Below are 16,510 nucleotides of genomic sequence, written 5' to 3' on the forward strand. Positions count from 1 at the left end.
TTGTAAGTAATATAGCGGCTCTAATGGCAAAGAAAAAAAAACTTTTACAAGTCACTCAGAACAAAGAAACTGAAGCTCAGCGCCTGTTTTTGTTCCTCATAAACTCTTCCAGCAACATTTACATGATCTAGATTGTATGGATGTTAGTAGACTGGATATTTAGTCATTAGGATTTTGTCACAGCAAATTGCAGCGCTCATTTTGAACATGTGGGTTAGTGTTTCCATTTGGTAATGCCATTACTGGAGCAAAAGCTTCATTAGCATTTCTGCATGTAATAACCTCAACAAGGGATTTCCTAACCCAGATTTCTACCACACCCAGACCAGGCGTGCTGCCTTGGCATGTGCCCTACTGGCAAGATAAACAGGCACATCTGCCTCCCTGCTCAGAAACAAGTACATATATATATATTGTATGAACCTCTGCATAAAAAGATTTTTGCTGTTTTTTCGATGCGTGCGGAAGGCTGAGACATAGCGCTGTGCATGTGCAAAAAAAGATTTGATTCCGTGTAAGACTGCGAGGAGGAAGTAAGGCACTAGATTGGCAAAAAACTGGCAGCAGAGTAATTCTCAGTCTTGCAGCAAGTTTTGGCGAGAGTGTGCCAATCCTACCTCACACAGCGGTACACCACGGGGGGCTGAACACTTCCACACTTGGATCCAATTAATTTCATCTCCACACGCCACACATTTCAACATGCTACGAGCGTAAGGAGAGGAAGTGGAGGTTTGAGGGGGGTGGAGGTGTGCAGTGAGGCAAGTGGGAATAACTGAGAAAGGGGGAAGTGGAGGGATGGGCCATGGTTGGGGAATCTTCGAATTCCCCGTATCTTGCATTGACTTTCTGCACAGGGAGAAGAAAATGCAATTACACGTGCCCTCTCAGCTCTTTCAGGCAAAGTATGGTGTGTAGAGTGATGGGGTGGTAGTGAGGTTTGTGCCCTGTGGCTACCAGCACTCCCATTCTCTATGCTAATAGATGCTTGTTCTGCATTCTAACAGGCATTTGGTGGCGCAGCACCGAGTCGGGCAGCAGCAGAGGGGTGAGAGCAGAGGGAGTCTGAGAGGGGAGGGAAGGCGGGTCTGTCGCCTAGTGTCTCCGGAGATAGAGGGAATAATGAAAAACTCTGCTGGGACTTCAAAGCAAACGTCTGGTCATTTCCTGTGGTGATGGCTGATATGGGCCTACATGTTCAGGCAACAAGCACGCACACACTTAGTCACACATTCTTTCTTGAAAAACCCCACCAAAAGAACGTTTCCTTTGATGGTATATGTGCAGCCAAGAAGGGGAAACAAGACTTTGGACGCGGAATAAATTTAAAAAGCTTTTGTGTCGCTAGCGGAACTGTCTAAGTGCTTTCCACAGCCTTGGGGTCAACACTTATGCAATGTCAGTGTAATGTCAGACACCAGCTGGCGATGTTAACCATTTTCCCGCATGTACAGTGCTTTTAAAGTTTGAAACTATTAACATGTGACATTAAGAAGAACAGACACTTGTCACAGGGTAATCAGGCAGTTTCTGGTTTTTCAAGTGCCAAGTTTACACGATGTATAAAGATGGACAGCACATCTTTCCATACACCCACTATTGATGTAAAGATGCCAAGAGACGCCAAGTTATGTCATTTATTGGCACTGCCGCCTCGCCTATGACTGCAGGAATTCGACTGTAGATTTCCAAGTCATGCTTGAGCAGGATCTGCAACCTGTGACTCTATTGTTCTTTTGCATTACAGTAAGCTTTCACATGCTTATGTGAATAAACGTTTTTATCTTAATCCTATTTCAATGGCAGACTAGACTAATTTCCATGAAGACTCTTGGGTTAGAAAAAAAAAAGCCATAATGCCTAAAATGTATAGTAAAAAAGGAAAAACAGTTCAAATACGTTAGTGAAAACAGCTAAAAGATATAAAATTGCAAGTGAAACAAATACTGAAGAGTAAAACTAGTTAGTCTTGGAAAAGGGAAAACAACACAAAAAACTGAAACAGCTAAATTTGCTAAAACGGTGAAAGTGCCTCTATCTACAACAATTTTTTTAAATGGTAAAACCACCATAAACTCTGAAGCCATTAAAAGATGATTCTGAACACTAGTACTGAAATATCCCAAAACGGTCTTTGTATGCATCAATATCATAGGTTGCGATACACTACATGCAAAAATATGAATACAACTTTACGAGCTGTATTGTTCCTTATTTTTACTTTGAAATATTTTGTGGCTTCAGATAATTTCCATTTGGTTTTAGGTGGCAAAAACAGCTTTTGCAGAGCCCTGTGCTCTGAAAAATACCATGACCCACCCTCATTTACCCTTTAATCACCCAGCGCTTGGTGCTTTTGTTAGCTTGTTGAGGTGGAGGATTAGCGATAAGGAGGCATGATCGGTGGTGAAATGCAAGATCTCTCAGTGAAACACTGAAAAAGCCAGGCAACATTGGTCACACAATTTTACATCCTCAATAAAAATCTCAATTCAACTTAGCTGAAAAATTAAGTTAAAACCCGAACAAATGTCACCCTGATCACCATTTTCTAAAGGAAATCTTGAACACATTGAGAAAAGTTTTGGAGACTTCTACTCGTTTGTTTGGCTCGTGTCCTGTCTGCTAAAGGAGAGGGGGCGGGATTGCCCACCAGGGGATGATCAGATTGTGTTGGCTTTGCTTCTGGAGAGCTATCAGGTCATTTATCACCACATATAATCTGTGGCGCTAAAAAGTGGACTTATTCTTGGCAGGCGTGCTGACATGCTTAAAGCACAGGTATAATTAATTACATTAATGCATTTCATATTGGCATTCCGGTTCCACAAATCTTGGCTTTGTGTGACATATCTTACCCTCCAGTGCTGCCGTTGGATCAGCTTGTGATTTATAGTGTGCTAAAAACAAATAACTGCCTCTATATTTGCTGTCAAGTCAGAGATACCTGGCTTTATACCTTTTATCCGGGGTATCTCTCTTTGTTTTCCCAATCACAAAGTCAAAAGTAAAACACAAAATAAGGTTTTATGGAAAGATGAGACGGCTTAAACGTGCCGAAGTGTCTCAAAATGCAGATGGAGATGTGTTTCTTGCTCGTCTCAGGGTTACTACACACCCAAATGTACAAACATGCACGAGCAACACAGTCTGAGTAGCAATCTATGTGAAGTGAAGAGAGCTGCTGGGCAGGCATGCCATGCAAACATAAACAAGCCAGCAGCGGTCATTTCTGGCTTATCTCATTTCTTATCGCATCATCTTGTTCTGTTATGAAAGCCGTGCTACCCTGCAGACTTTTTGTGATTTGATGTATGAGGGTGCGTTTGCATTCAGAAGCACATTCAGGCGTGTCTTCGCGTCTTCCGTGAAAAGTCCCCACGATGTGAGACCGAGTGAGAAACGCGCACACCATGATATGCACAGAGCTCCCCCCACACACATCTGGTTCCATTCAGGATGCCTGGAATTCTTCTCCCGCTTGGTTCACATTACTTCCTGAGCCCCCATACCGGCGGCGCGGGACAACAGATAAACTACGCCACTCAACACAATGCCGTCTCCACTCACCTCACAACAGGGAAGGTGTTGTTTGACAAGAGATGGAGGTGAAGCTGAGTTTAAAGGAGTGCTCTGGGTGTAAATGGCCCTCCAGCATGAGACCCCTGAGAAGCCAGGTATGCTAATTTATGGCTTCTCCTCCCGCTGCGGACCCTGCCTTACAGTATGTGGAGCAGGAGAGCGTCCTAAGGGAACAGCAAGTTAAAGTTCTGCCAGACGGATCAGCACCTTAATGTGATCCTAACCCCTCCCACTGCTGCCCGCCGGGGAAAGCCCCACCAGTGGAAGGTCAGCTCTGTAGAGAATATGAACAGAGAGACAGGAATACCTTGAGGGCAAAAAGCTATTAAAGATGTACTGCAGCATAAGTAGGCTTAAACTGGAAAGGGGAGGGAGTAAACAGCCACATTTTTCTCTCACTCTAGTAAAAAAATGTTTAGTTTTCTGTTGCTGCAAGAACATATGAAAGATCATTTCAACTCCAGAATAAAACAACTATGCACTTTGGGATCAGTTCGCTCTAAACACCAATCTAGCTATAATCCCTGAACACCACCTTTACCTTACATTTCACAATGCATGTCTTTCCATTCTCCCACCCTATTCTCTTATCTCGCAGGTTTGACAGAGTGATGTCTTCAGCCAAAATCACCTTGTCTACTCCGGTTCCCCGGGAGATGGAGTGCCAGTGATGTAGACGATTCAATCAGAGAGAAGTGAAAGAGCAGATCGCAGACAATACGCTGCGGCCCCATTACCCCCAGCTCTCGGTTACCGCTAGCGACGCTTAGCTCGGGCCCCCACCTAATGGGCCATAATATCATTTTACGCCATGTTCCAGCTCTTTATACTAGCTCTAAACATAACTCTGTCGCCAAGGCACAATAAAAACAGATATATTTCTTTATTACTCCTCACGAAGCATATCACCAGATCTGAGCACCCCTACAAAGGAAACTAATATCTACAGGAACCCGCTCTTTTCTGTGCCTCATTTAGAGGAGACGCACAGTTGTTATTATATTGAGCTGCACTCTGCTGGCCTCACCTCCCCATGCCGTTCGCTCAGAGTGCAATGCGTGTTTTATTATAATAAAATGAATACAATAGCTTCACCATAAATAGGCTACTTAAAAAGCCATTTTCTCTGCTTTGCAATATGTTTGAATGTCCATCAAGCCCCAAGCTATGAGGTGCCACATGTTTAATTCAGAACCGGTGCAGTTTGCGTGTTGTGTGTTACAGCATAGGTGAAAACAGCAACTCATCTACCCTCTGCTCAACCTCGCTATCTTTTTTACTCATCCAATAATCACACTCCATACATTCTTGAGTAAAGTCATAGCAGTCTCCGGCAGGTTTATTACTCTGCATGATAGCAGGAAGGGGAAATGTCACCTGGGCACCGTGGAGTTGAGGCCATTCACTTTTTTTCTTTCATCTCAAGGGGTAAATGCTGTGCTTGTAAGTCTGAGGCCAGATGAACAGAATTTCACTTTCAGCAAAGGAAAGTTATTATCCACAAGTAGGAATCATCCCCTATACGGAGTATACCATGCTATTGTCCTCCACACCTATACATCATGTGGCCTGACCGGCCCATTTACACTATGAGGAGCTGATGCGAGATGAGCAAACACTTGGGTATACACATGTGTGTCCGTGTAAGTGTGTGAGTGTGTGTGTGTGCGGCAAGCTGGAAAGCAGGAGGGGAGTTGGGGAATCCAATCTCTCACACAGAGGAGCAGAGACAGGCGAGCAGATATGCTCCAAGCCCAGAATAACCCCGGCGGTATCCATGAATGAAATGACAGGATTACAGGGGTATTAGAAACCTGCTGAGATGGTTGATAATGCTGTTTATGGTTGGGCGTCACACCGCTCGCGGGGAAAAAGTCAAACTGTTTGACTAATGAAAATATGGACAAGCTCTTCACACAGTCAGTGAGCAGAGAAATTCAAGGACAGCGGTCTCCCTTCCTATTGACGGCGGAAGCTTGCCGTTGGCCCCTCGACAGACACTGACCAAATTATTTAAAGTTTGTTGTCTCTAACACGGTTGCAGCTGAACCTCTAAAAAACAGGGACCGTAAACATAAGGCCCACTGTCCTGGTTAAGAATGGGAATATTGTTGTGTCAACAACCCCCATAGATAATGGTAATTACTGCCCGAGCTGCAGCGCCATCAGACTGAGGCAACTTCACTAGCTGACAGCTTGGTCCTAATTACCAAGAACCCCCAATTATGGGCTCCATTTCATTATTTATACTGCACAGTACACCCAAATAAAAGAGACTTCAGTGACTCTGAACAGTCAAATCTGTGGCAGCTGCAGAGGAGCACCACAAGGACCTGTCCAATCATTCTCTCATAGATTTTTTTTCTGCCTTTTCAAACAACAGACACAACAAGGTTGGTGCAAATAAAACTCAGGGAAAAAAAAAAAACAAGAAGAAAAGAGATGATGGGAGACTGCTTTCACTTCCTTTTCCTTAACCACAGGAAGTAAATTAGCTACAAAGGAAGTCCATTATCTTCCACCACAATTCCTTGTTCACTCCTGCTCATTTATCTGCAACAGAGCTGCACAATCAATTTTAAAACATCTGCCCTGGAGCCTTTTAACTACTAAAACAGTTTGAAAGTTGTGTCTACATTCATATTTCATTCATTTTCCTGTGAAACCTGTGCAAGAGTAATGGACTCATTTGCTGCCATGCAAATGTTTCCACGAAAAAAAACATCTGAAACCTGAAAACACAATTCTTTATCTAGTGAACATATTTCCACCCTATTCGGATACACACAGACTTTCACAGATGTTTTCTATCACTGTCTGCTGCCAAGCAGTGTCCAGTGATGGCCGGGGGAGGAGGGGGAAAGAGGGCTCGGGGCGGGGGTGTGAAATTCTGCGATTCCTGCTCCAGTGAATTCTGCTGAAACTTGGCAGATCATTGTGGAGATTTGTACATCTGTGGATTTGACATGAAAATGCTTGAGAGGCTCGTCTGGAATCTGTCTTTCAATGTGCCTCCCCTCAAACGTGGGCTTGGCCGTTTGGCTTATGTTCCCATAAAGTCTGACGGCCACATTTCTCAGCTCCCAAGGGTGCAGATGGGGCGATTAACTCGGCAGACAGGTCTTATACAATCTTCTGAAAGATAACATTACATCACTTTCTTGCTTTAAAAAAAAACACAAAAAAACAGAACTCTGAGGAACAGCTTAAAATCCTCAAAGTAAACAAAAACCATCTGCATCATTTATAGAGGTTTCTACAACTGCACACACCTTGTTGATGAACAAAGACTCTTTCTCCACTGATGATTCAGAACAAATGCAATGAATCACATAATGAGCTCAAACAGACGCTCCCGCTCAGCAAGCTAAAAACCTTGTAAAACTATCATACTTAAAGAGAGACAAGCAGTTAAAAATAATAAAAAATAAAAAACCCAATAAGTAGGTACAAAAGGAATTAGCCGTGGCGATCTAAAGCGCTTAGCATTTAGATGACAGCTGCACAGGGCCGGCCTTGTTTGCAGGGGCTGGAGTGGAGCAGTATATGTGGCCCGGAGGCCGGATCTGTTCCAACTGTGCCCTGGCAAGAAAACGTTCAGCCCAGTCAGCCTCGACAGCTTGGATATTCACAGGGGGCGATGGAAAACTGGAGAGCTGCAGCACCATGTTGGAGTTAGGGGAGCGTACAGGAGGAGGGGCCGGGGGTGATGAGTCAGGAACAAGGTGTTTTATATTATTTTGGTACCGCGAGGACGTGACATTTGCCGTGTTCAATGAGCAAAACCAAACCGCGGCTGGTGATGAGGGCCGCGTGTCTTTGTTGGCTTGGGGTGATTAGGTTTATCATCTGGCAGCTACACCTGGAGGGAGTTGAACCAATCTTAATCATTTCTACACATTCTGATGGTGTTGGCACAGACTGGATGATGAATTTTCAAAACTTGAGATGAAATGATACATTTATAACACCACAGACAAGAGGACACGACACTGCCATGACTCTTGGATGTGATTCAAGAAGACAAGACCTGAAGGTAAGGTGAGGCACATGCACTTTTCCACCGTGACCTTAAAGCAATGGGCTTCACAGTTTCAACAGATCACAAGCATTAAAAGTAAAGGATCATCACTTTGATTCAGCACGGCAAATGAATTATGCACTCTCATTTCTGTGGATGCATAGTTAAATTCAGAGTCATTTTGAATATCACAGAGAAGACTTTTGATGTTGGACAGCTTTCTCCCCACTTGATTAACCTGAACCAACTTCAAAAGTGCTACAGTTTGGGTATCGCCATCAGCGATATTCTAAACAAACACAGAGCCTTTCCTAAAAAACAATATTCCCTGTGAGCTTCTGCTTTGAAATATTAAGTGTCAAAGGTATTGCTATCCATTAAATGGTCTTGTTTACTTATTTTCTATGTACATCAAAGAAGTACATTGAAAATGGTAAATGCAAGGAGTGGACTATTTTACAGATGAATAGGAGAGTCGAACTTGCTGACTGTACTCATTAACATTCAAAGTAATGTGAAAGTGATGCAGTGGATGAAGAAAAAAGACATCTCACACGGCAAAGTGAATTATAAGCCCCACCCTCACTGCTACAAAAAGGAAAACAAATAAACTAAGATTTGTTTGTTATAATATATACTAATTCATTCATCCCTGAGTATCTCATTGCTTCAGGGTTGCACCAAGGCAAAGCCCCCCGAGAGAGATGATTGACACCGAATCCACATGGATACCAAAAAACGATTCCATTACCATGACAGTTACATCTACTGGAATATAATATGAAGTATAGGAACAACAAAGGGGGGAAAAAGACAAAAATGCAACAAAAAAACAAGTGTGAATGTTTCATGTGCTGTATTTTGGGTCACAAGTGGAGCTTAGCTAGTTGAATTCCAAGTTCTATTAATTCAGCACAGCCAGAACAACCACCTGCGGTAGCCTACATTTCAAATGAACCATATTTTGTTTATCTTTAACACCAGCGGGCAGGCTGGCAGGCATGCAGTACCACAGGAAATGTGATGGAAAGTGGAGCACGAGAGGTATGACCCAAGCAAACTGCTGATTATGGAGAGATGGGCGAGAAAAGGAGCCGTCTGTCAAACTAAGCACTTCACAGATGGACAAGTGTATCCCCCTCAGAAACTGGCACTATTGAGGTTTTATAGTTGATCTGGGATTTTTTTTTGGGAGAACAGAATGGTGACGGCTCAGAAGAAACGCTGGAGAAATCAAGATATGTCCTGTAATTATTGCTCACCTTTTCCTTCATCTCATTAACTAAATGACTCATGGAGACTGAACTATCGGTGCTGCTAAATGTTTTTGAGAACAGAGGAAGATTTTTATAACTGTCCATACAAAACCATTACAGCAGGAGTTAATTACTGGGGATCTTCACTTAATGAGCATCAGAGCAGATTTAATCGCTTGCATCCTGTAATAAACAAGGAGAGAGACCTACTGGTGTGCAAATAAAGTTATGACAGAATATAACTTATCTCAACTTGTGGGCCAAGACCTGACTTATAATTGGACCGTTGTTTCCTACCTCATGAACACAGTGTTGACCATTTACTAGGCAGCAATGTTCCACTGCCGAGAACACAACAACACACAGGGTTTTCATTGGTGTACTTTGGCACTTTGGGGCTGAGGGGCGCCTGTGGATCTCCCAGGTGAGATGGTCAACTATCTGCTAGGCAGCACAACTACTGCCTCGATGCACCCTATCTTCTCGGTCCCTTCCCCATAGCTCATTGCCTCCCTTCTACCTCTGCTCTGATACTGTCAGCCAAACAATAAGAGCCAGGACTGCCTTAACGAGTAGAAAGAGGAGGCTCGACTAATTAGAGTCACCCCCACGCCGATGCCTCCAAGCCTTCCTGTTAACTCAGAACAGTGCAGTGCAGCGCTTGGCCAGAGCTGGGACTGTTGGGCCCATCGTGAGAGAAATAGTGGATGGAAGTTGTTTTTTTCTGGCTGTTAGCCAATAGGGGACCATGGTAATTGCCCAAATCCCACTGTGGAAAGTGAGGACAAAGCGTGTGAGGGTGGCGCGAGCCAAAGGAAGTGAGAAACCAGTGAGACCCATTGTAGGAATGAAAGTCTAGCTATAAAAAAAAAAAAAAAAGGAAAAAAATGCATACAGACAGAGAAACACGAGACATACAGAAGCTTGGAGAAATGTTTGTTGTGTGTTTATAAGAACATAAAAACATCATGTAACTTTATAGAACTGGTGAGGCAGAGCCTGAAGAAAAACTGGACAAAGCATCAGGACCATAAGGGAAAATAAGAATGACCTCCGGGTGCTACTCACTAGGGGGCGGACGACAGGGGTGCAGTGAGCGTCTTGGCTGTTGGAGTGGAACAGAGGAGGGTGCAGCGGCAGCGGCCGCACAGTGGACGCTGGCTGGACACTTCAATCACAGGCAGCCGGAGCCCCGGGCGAACTTGGCCAATTAGCCGCACACCGCCGTTGACCCCCAGCTTCATTAAGGGCCTGGGCTCTGGATAATGGGAGAGAGGAGGGGAGGTGGAGGGGATTAGGGGGTGAGAGAGTAAACTGTCAGCACCGGCCGGGTTCGAGGAGACAGACGTGCATTTGCGCGGACACATGCTCAAGAGGTGAAGCTCAAGGTTACGGATAAACACAATTAACTGTGAGAGCATCCTATATCGCACGTGTTCGCACCGGCCAAATCGCAGTCTCACATGCCTGTGGGGTTACACCTGCAGCGAAGCTAGTGGTGGTGGTGGTGAGAGAAGTCATAGAGGCCAGAGGGCAAAGCTCTCCCCTACTCTCCCACACCGCTGCATTGACAGCAACAGGTGTGGTGGCCAGCGGACATGCAATTACCAGGCTGAGGATCTGCTCTTTGTGACAGAGACAACAGCAGATCAGAGGTAGGATCAGAGCTGGAGGGGGAGAGGAGAGAAGCAAAGTGGGAGGAGAGGAGGGACTGGAGAAGGAAGAGAGGAAGATACAGACTACTGGAAGTCCCCAGGGGTGAGAAAAAGAGAGAGCAGGAGAGAGATTTCCAGCTGGCTCTTTGCATCACAAATCCCTCACCGGCGGAGCTCAGGAAAAAAAAAAGCAAAAAAAGGGAAAAACACAGATCAAAAAACCAAAGCATACAGTAGCTACAACACACCTGTTGCTCTGAGAGACACATTTACACACATTGGTAGTCTGGAGAGACCTTATATATATTGCATGGACAGCACAGAGACAAAGACAACAACACCCCATCTCATTTTGGATTGGGTGGGGCTGTCAGGGGTGCTTTGGGACAACTTGTGCTCAACGAGGCCTGACAGCAAGACTGTGCGCGCGAGTGAGTGTGTGTGTGGTAAAGTGTGTACATTCACATGGGACTTCTGCTATACATCAGTCTCATAATGGGCTGGGGGTTATGGAGGGCGTTGGGGGTGGGGTGGGTGAGAGCTGCCTTCATGCCCCCCTCCTTCATTTTCTCTGGTCTCCCTCTCCGATTACAGGCCTTCGATCAGGCCAAAGTAATGTTTGTGAGCTTTGTCGTCATTGTAGCAATAACTGCTGTCAGAAAGCAGGCATGCTTGGTTGGAGAGACGATACTGGCCCTTTATTTAAAACAAGCCAAGGATAAAAGATCAATGGCCCAATTCAGACCATGAATTGGAGGGAAAAGTTCACAAACATAGTGGGAGATTATGAGAAGGAGATATATGTGTGGATATGGGGGAGCGGAGAGTGAAGGGGCATCTAGCTCATCTGGGTGCTAGTGGCTTATTGATCGGTGGAGACACACAGCTCCAAGCCATTCATCACAGGCCACTCTCAGGCCCTTAGATAACTCCTATGATAGTGCCCTGCTGCTGAGCAGCTGCAACTGGCCACATCCATTATCCTTCAAAGTAAGCCCCCTAGCCTGGGAACAGGCATGGAGGGGCTGCTGTGTGACAGGTTGGAGGGAGGGCTGAAATGGAAATGGAAAAGACCAGGGCTGTGGTTAGGAGCCTGTGGCTGAGGCTAGTGTATACAAAAGCAGGAGCTGGGGTTGACAGACCGGGGTTTTATGAAAAATGGTGCTCTGACAGCCACAACAGAGATGAGAAACTGTCTGTTTGCACCAGTAGGGGGAAAAAAATGTGACAGCACTATTGTTTCCATTTCTTGGCCAAACAGCATTAGCAAAGCTGTTTTATAGCAGATAGCACACAAACCATCCGAGCGACAGGCAGCTCTGAAAACTGCTGAGTGGCTCTGTAAGCATGTGTGTGTATGTGTGTGTGAAAAGAAATCCCAGATTGGGCAGGTGGGGATCAGCCATAATGAGCCATGCAGGGAGGGAAGCAAGGGAGTTAAGGAAAAAAAAAAAAAAAAAAAAAAAAAAAAAAGGGAGGAGGCCAAAGAGTGAGTGAGAGTGATGGAGATGCGGCTCAGAGCCAGAGACAAGGCCCCAAAAGAGCAATTACACAAGCTCCAGAGAAGGTACGGCCTCAGCCCCCAGGCAGGGTTTCAAACAGCACAAAGCCCAGCCAGACATGTACTCGCAAGTATACACACACACGCACACACACACACTCACTAGCCTTGATCTGATAGCAAAAGCAGGAAAACGGGAACAATAGAAGATGACGGGCATATGTCAAAACAGGATGAAGGACAGCATAAAGTGGAGGATTTATTGAAATAGGGTCATCTGAATTCTAGGTATCCGCATATCAAACTTCTCCCACAAGCCTTCTCTGCAACATTGTGTTCTGTCCAATACCTGTTCCCTTAGCAGCATGGCCTGAAACAAAGGCTGGGGCTATTTGGTTGAGGCCAGCTTGCGCAAAACTTTCAAGTCGACTGTGCAAAACAACACTGAAAAGACTGGACAGCCTCGCGCCATGGTGCCTGTCACAAATACAAGTCTGAAACAGTTTCTGAAGGCAACCGTTTGTGCCCCACTCCCTTCAGCCAATCTCACCCATCACCACCTCCACCTCTTAAAGGAGAACACAAGCTTAGGAGAGCAGGAATGAATGATGAGAGAAAAAGAAAGTGAGAGAGAGAGAGAGATGTGCAAACAGATAAGGGGGAGGGGAAATTAAATTAAGAGAAAAGTTCTCGCGCAACGGTATGCACCATTGATTTCCTATTCTCTTGGAAACATTTAATGAGCTTAAATAGGAGCCTCGTTTGACACTGCCACGGTGACTCGGAGGAACCTCCCAGTGAGAGGAAATCGTTCAGCGGCTGTGACGGCTACCGGAGGGGGCTGGAAGATGGAGAGGAGATGGGGGGGGGAGGGAGTGAATGTTTTAATGTCAAAGCAAGAGACATGAGTGAGACAGATGTTGGATTATGCCCGGGAAATGGTCCATGGGTAGCATTATTTGCTTGGTTCTCAGTGAGGGAAAAAAAAAAAAAAAAGATTGAAGGATGAAGGAGACTACTAGAGGAGAGGCAGATGTTGGAGGAGGGTAAAGGTGGTCCACATTCACCTGCTCTGCCTAGTTATGTAGGTGCTTGCCTACAACAGGGGTCTCATTATAACCCAACAATGTCCATACTGATTGACAGTTACTGCTCTACTGCAGCGTTTCACCTCATTACATGCTGGATGACCTCCCTACGAGGCATTCAACAGATGCAATTGCTTGGCGGCCATCTTGTTTCTCCACCCTAACTGCTCTCTTTTCTCCCTCTATTGGCGGGGGAACTATTGTCACTTTAGAAAGCAAAGTCCAGAGGCGCTTCAGTGCTCCGTGCCGCTGATGAGGACCCCACTGGGAACCATCCGTAGCTGCTTTATAGAGCTGCCTGGCAGACTGAATGCACTCAGCGTCCCGCCACCTTTTGCCAGCAATCATGATAATAAGAGCGTGGAGTCAGGCACGACTATACACTAGCACCACAGGGGGTGTTCCCCTCATGGACTGCTGGGTAGGGTGGGTGTGTTTGTATGCTTAACAATTTTTGAAATCTAAATCATGCACAATGACGAACTTCTCAGTCCTGCACTGAGAGACGGTAAATAAACTGAGTAGACATATCAAGCAGACAACAAAAACAGATTACATGAATATATATCTTATTAACTACTTCAAATATTCAAATGTTGAAGGGTCGCTGCTGTGAGTCATTAAATAACACATTGAACCCTCAGTTGAGGCTGAGATTTAAAGCTAATGTGGACCATATGATCTGCTATAGTCACACAGGAAGTGAGCTCAGGAAAGACAAAGAAGAAGACATACAAATGAAAATATGCTTAGACATTACCGTGGATACATTTCAGACATGCCTGAAAGAAATTCTATTCTGTTTAGAGAGAAGAATTTCAACCTCAATAAATTTACATGCTAAGGTCAAAAATTCGCTCATCAGTCTTTCCTGAAACTTTTGTGCAGTTCTATTTATATTTGCCAATTTTGGACCTTTACTGGGAAAATAATCTGGAAAGTTTTGACATTTTGTCTTGACTCAGACCTAAAACTGTCAAGTGTTCCACTCCACAGCCAAATAATGTTCTTTATACGCAGTGGTAAAAGACTTGTGGATTAAAGAGGATATGGCAGTAAGGATTGGAGCACCACTGGGAGTGATGTTTTCACCAAAGTAAATGCATTATTGAACAAACTAGAAATATACACCCAGGGATTAGCACTTCTTCAACAAAATGCGTGGGAAACAATGCTTTGGTACAAAATACACGTTTTAAGTGATATGGCAGAGTCTCAAAGTTTCAGTCTGAGTAAACGCAAAAGGATAAAAATAAGAAATAGATTAAGTGATTCAGCATAAATATTCCAGCTTACTGTGTATGCTGTTACTTCAAACATCTTCTCGGGTTTATAGCAGCCGGCATTCACCAGGAATCTGTTTCCTATATCAACGGGTCAGAATGGAGTTCTTCAGATCGTGACCTCTTTTTTCCTTCTCTCTCTCTCTCTCTCTCTCTCTCTCTGTGTTTGGCTCGATTGCCGCAAGAGCAGCTGGTTTGTACCACCTCTGAGTATCTATCCAGACAGATGCATAGTAAGCAGCGCAGCAGTAAGTGTGGGTGTTTTCGCACAACTGGCAACAGTGCTGAGGCCATGTTTCATTGGGCTTTCATGTGTGACTTGCAGCTAAAGTTGTGCTGAGGGAGATTTTTTTTTTATTTTTTTTTCATGAAAATGAATTTCAAATGGTCATGTGATCCTCTGGTGATTAATTATGACAGAAGCAGCACACGTCAGTGTGCCGTGTTTTCATCCGTACAAACCAGCAGAAATACATAGGCGCGCACTCCCACACATACATACCAAGTATAGGAAACTGAAAGTGTCCAACATTGTAGCTCAACATCGTGCCAGCAAGACATAATCTTTCGCCAGAAACTGCCGTTGCTCTCCGTAGGAATCTATAGGTCATCATCTATAGGACACTATGGGCTATTCTCTAAATCATTTACAGTGGCCTATATATAGGCTGTGGAGAAAAGGTCATTATTGAAACAGAAAGCTATATTTCATAATTGCACTACCACGCTTCTATCCCCTCAGTGAAATTGGCTCTCCAGAATATATTTTCTCTCACTCTTTTCCATCTCTCTTTATCTCTCTCTCTCTTGTCCGTTAGAGAGGGCGATTTTGACAGGCTGACTGTCTCTCCTGATGCAATAACCACCCTCCATTTGTATCTGAGGAGGGTGCATTAACTAGACAGCGTAATCAGGAAAGGCAGCAAGCCGCACCAACCGCCTGCTTTTTACCACTCTAAGCTATAACAGCTCGCCATTAGACCACAATTAGCGCAGCTCACTCGGGGAAAAATAACCCCTCAAAAGACCTATGGGCAGCACAGCGGATGTGAGAAAACAAGACTTTCGTCCAAGTCCATTGTTGCAATAAACACTCTGGGGACATAATCTTATTTGATCATCCTTGATAATGAAAGGTGGGGGGACTTAAAAGTGTAAGACTTTTTAAAAAGCACCTGGGACAATACCATGGGACAGTGCCAGAATCTGACCCGATACTACTCATGTGCCAGAATGGAACATTTTCCGACTAAGGACTCGGACGGAAAAGGCTTATCGCCAGACACTTCAGACAGCACATAATTCAAAACGGCGGAGGGAAAAGGAAAAAAAAAAAAAAGTTAAATGACATTTGAAAGTTCTGGCTTATCATGAATGCATACACTGTCCAAACATCTGTGGTAAGTTCTGCTGAAGCACCCTGTGGTGACGGTGCACTCCAGGTGAATGTGCTCGTCCAGCGGAGGATGCTGTCGCGCGAGTCTGCGAGAGTAAAGTTCGGCACTCTCTCCCTCAGGGCTTTGGAACAATAAAGAGAAATGCATGTCCCTCTGGTCATTTGTGCCATGCTGGCTGTGGGCAGACACAGATAAGAGTCTGCATCGGTGGAGGCTGACACACTGTGATTATCTCCTGCTGGTGGAATTGACCATCCATCAATCCAGGCGACCAAGACGACTGAGGCTAGCCCGACTCAATTGTTTGCCTGAGACAAGATTTTATGATTCAATGATCTCAGGGGGGAAAAAAAAAGAAAAATAAATGTCAAGTGTTTTAAAGGTGTTTCCATAGGAGATCAGTCATGCGGTGATTCAAATTCACAAATGTTCATCAAGTGCTTTGATCTCTGAGGTATAATTTCTTGCACATATATTCTCACACTAAGTCTTTCCACTCACAGAGAACACCACCTGATTTTTGAGGGCTTCCTCTCAAGTCTCAGTTGGCCTTTCTGGCTCGATCACGGCCATTTCTGCCTCACCTCACGCTGTGTGTTCTGGACCTGAAAACAAGTCCATACACCGAAGCCAGCTGAAGGAGTGATGGAAGAAGAGATGGAGAAAAGAAATAAGAGGAAAAAATGTCTCAAGAAGCACATTCTTTCGACTGAACGCCATCTGGAAG

General features: G+C 44.7%; 1 protein-coding gene across 1 annotated transcript in view; it reads right to left on the minus strand.

Annotated features, from left to right (window-relative positions):
• Nucleotides 1–16,510, minus strand: part of plxnb2b (plexin b2b) — a 129,132-nt gene that overhangs the window by 95,347 nt on the left and 17,275 nt on the right. Inside the window, exon 2 of the mRNA XM_030095820.1 lies at nucleotides 9,928–10,117. The gene's annotated coding sequence lies outside the window, so the exon portion shown is untranslated. The remainder of the gene's footprint in view (nucleotides 1–9,927; nucleotides 10,118–16,510) is intronic.

Source organism: Salarias fasciatus, chromosome 7 (genome assembly GCF_902148845.1).
Source record: "Salarias fasciatus chromosome 7, fSalaFa1.1, whole genome shotgun sequence".
NCBI classification, from domain to species: Eukaryota; Metazoa; Chordata; class Actinopteri; order Blenniiformes; family Blenniidae; genus Salarias; species Salarias fasciatus.